This window comes from Pinus tabuliformis, chromosome J (genome assembly GCF_031772625.1).
Source record: "Pinus tabuliformis cultivar Carrire ecotype Pingquan chromosome J, CPIR1, whole genome shotgun sequence".
Classification (NCBI taxonomy): domain Eukaryota; kingdom Viridiplantae; phylum Streptophyta; class Pinopsida; order Pinales; family Pinaceae; genus Pinus; species Pinus tabuliformis.
Window position 1 is genome coordinate 570280184 of NC_142295.1, and position 3586 is coordinate 570283769.

The 3586-nt window shown below is 38.7% G+C and overlaps 2 pseudogenes; one reads left to right on the forward strand and one right to left on the reverse strand.

Annotated features, from left to right (window-relative positions):
* Positions 1 to 943: 943 nt before the first annotated feature.
* Positions 944 to 1249, reverse strand: LOC149228266 (putative protein phosphatase 2C 59 pseudogene; annotated as a pseudogene).
* Positions 1250 to 1390: 141 nt separating this feature from the next.
* On the forward strand, positions 1391 to 2133 carry LOC149228267 (alpha-glucan water dikinase 1, chloroplastic pseudogene; annotated as a pseudogene).
* Positions 2134 to 3586: the final 1453 nt, after the last annotated feature.

A 3586-nucleotide genomic window follows, 5' to 3' on the forward strand; every position in this document is an offset into this window, starting at 1 on the left:
GTGCTTGAAAGAAAGGGTGTCGAACACTGTCGAAAATGCACCCAAAAAAGCTTACAATGGTTTTAATGACTCACATAAAACAAGGAATTCACTTTGTCTTAATTTGACTAAGTTGAAGAGAATTGACGTGCTTGACTTCAGATCAAATCAAAAACTTGGGTGTCGGTTTCAACCGAGAATGCACCCGTACAATGCAATGTAATTGGAATTTGATTTACAAGTTCTTAAATTTGTTTGCAAGAATGTTGATGTAGACTTTGCTTTGAAATGCTTTAACTTGATTAAGTGAATTTGCTTGTTGATGTAGAATGCTGATGTTGACAAACTATGATTATGAGTTGTATTTGCACAGATGCAAGTGTCGAGTTCAATTGTCCTTCCTTGACGCTATTCTTTTACAAGTGTTGTGCTTGCTTGCATTGAAATTTATGTGTGTGGTAAATGCGATCATTTATGTGTCACAACTAGACACAAATCATAAGCAACAACATGAAGCCATAAAAACACTCGCCATCACAAATACACATGGTGTACCTAAGATCCCCTTATTCAATTTCGGGCGGATCTAGGACACAATCACCACAAAAAAATTGATATCTTTATTAATCACTGAGTACATCTGAAGTAATGATAATGCCAAGCTGACAACCCTTTGAAACAACTCGCTTTCAAAATCTGAATGGATAGTGACACAATCTTTCTCAAAGTAAGACAAGACTTTGAGTTACAAATCACACCAAATACTATGCAGCTTATTACTCCAAAAATTTCAAAATATACTCCTTATCTCTCCAAAATTACGAAACACTTATGACTCCAAAATATTACAGAACAAAATTCACCTTATTGCTCCATAAAATCACTTCAAGCAACAAAAGGTTGGTAGCATACAAGGCTCTTGCAATGTGGATTTTGCATCGGTTAAAATTTTTAATTGCCTCTGTTAACCATGGTTAAATCGCACTACAACACAAGTAATATTATCTGCACTGCCTTTTCGATATGCTTCCTCTGTAAGCTTTTTTGCAGCTAATTCTGGATCCTCAGTAGACTGAATCATTGCAACTGCATCCCGGTTAGAAACAACATCCCACAATCCATCACTTGCAAGAATAAGAATTTCAACATTTTCATCAGCGACCTCTTCCTGAATCTCTGGCTCAGCTACAACATACTGCTTTAAAAGTCTGTCACCAAAAGCACGCGAAACAGCAAGAACGCCCCCAACACGCCATGTACCAGCCCACATAACAAATCCTCCAGCATCCTCAATTTGTTGACGCTCATCAGTTTGATTTGGTTTACGATACCATATAAATTTCTAAAAATGAAGGCCTATTTCGACGATTGTAGCGGTCATCAGAGAGTCGATGCATATGCAGTCAGGTCTGGGCTTCGAAGTGGAATGAAAGGGCATACTTTAGTGCTCGGAAAGTAAAAGTAGAACACAATGACCTTTGTATGGCTGTGCTGGTTCAAGAAATAATCAATGCAGATTATGCATTGGTCATTCATACAACCAATCCATTGTCAGGAAACACATCAGAGAGTTATGCTGAGATTGTGAAAGGTTTAGGAGAAACACTGATGGGTGCTTACCCTGGTCGAGCAATGAGTTTTGTTACAAATAAGTCCGTCTTACAGTCTCCCAAGATACTTGGTTATCCAAGTAACAAGGTGGGGCTCTTCATAAAACAGTCAATAATATTCCGGTCAGACTCAAATGGTGAAGACTGGGAAGGCTATGCAGGCGCAGGGCTTTATGACAGTGTACCTATGGACCAAGAGGAGAAGCGCTTGATTGATTACTCTACAGACAAACTAATAGCGGATCGGGACTTCCAATACTCAATTCTGTCAAAGATAGGAACAGCTGGCAATGTAATTGAAAAGCTCTATAAACGTGCCCAGGACATCAAGATTGAATGTTATATCGATTCCTATGGAAGGCTTGACTTTGCTGTGATCGGAATTATATCTTCTGTGAGAGTTTTAGAAGCCACAGGTTCTTTTGAGATTATCAATGTAACGGGAACAAGATTTCATGGTATTGGTTACTGGTCACATCGAACAGGCTTATCAATCACCCTTCTGAAAATACAGTTACCATTCGTGACAATCGATTTTATCTGAAGCCAAACTTCTCTGATATTATATGACTTGGGGAACGAAAAAACATTGCCACAGGGGGGTTGGGTCCATGTGCAACTCACAAATCAAAGATTAAATTTGCAAAGATTATTGATATATTTTTCAAAGATGAACAACAGATATGGATACGCAATGCAAGAATAGTGCACCTCGTTTCCACAATGCACTGTTGAACAAATACATGAGCTTCTGTTTGATTCTGCCTCCCCTCGTAAGTATGGCACCCAATACAGCTGCACGCTTCCGCGTTTTGCATTTCTACTCTGCTTTCTCGGTTGAAGCAATTCTTAGCAATGAACAAGATTTTAAAAAATGGCTCATCGTGTTATAGCTGACAGTCTCTCAGAGGATGAAATCGCTGGTCTTAACGAGATCATAAACACAAATCATAAACTTTTCGAAATGCGCAGACTAGAAATATCTTCATACCTTAAATTGATGAAACCACATTATCTCTCTGCAAGGAAATTCACGGTCTTTTTGTGCACAGATCGGATTGCAAAGACGAGTCTTGGGCATCCCAACACAGGTCTATTTCAGCCTCTAAAAGTCAACAAACTCTCGGCCCTCACACTGATGATACTTGGCCTCCTCCTGAATTGCTCTTGCAAAAGCAGCTCTTCGACGCTGCTCTCTGATCTCGGACATTGAATATCAGTTCCCACGCTCAGGTACAGAACAATATCATGGCCGCTTCAATCAAGCCATCAATTCCTCGCCAGGTTCTCCTTCCTTGCACTCAGAATTTTTAACACTCAAGCTTTGTCACAGGGTCCCAACCATCAGAAGCTCTGATACCACATAATAGATATTAAAACAACTCAGAAACATATGGCAGAAAATATATATAAAAATCAGACACAAACTATGGCGGAAAAAGGCTGAAGCCTCATGTATTTTTTCTCTCATTCTTACATCCAAATAATTGAAATAGTGTTACAAATAAATAGATGAGAGATATTGGTCTCAAGATAGTGCGTGCTATCTTGGACATCTTTGGTTGAGATAATTTCTCCTTTGGTTGAGATAATTTCTCACCAGACACACCAATATAGGAGTTACCTAAACTAACTCCTATCTTAGAGGAACAACCCAAGAGTTAGGCACAAATTCCTAATTTGGAATATTTAATTAATTTATTTATTTTTGGATTTATAATTGTTTTATGAGAGAGTCTAACAGACTTTACGGTCTTACTGCAAATCACAAAAAAACGTTGATGAAAAGGGGAGTCCGAAAGAATAAATAAGTGACACGTAGATATAGGGATGGATGGAAAAACCACTTTTCAGACCCCCCCCTTGAGAAACTTAAAATTGAGCGCAAGGGGATCCGAAATCTTCTTTGCCGTTGATCCGGGCAGATTATATTTGAGCCGTTTATTTTTTACAAGACAAGTCAAGCTCTTCGTATTATCGCAATCGACATTCAGAGT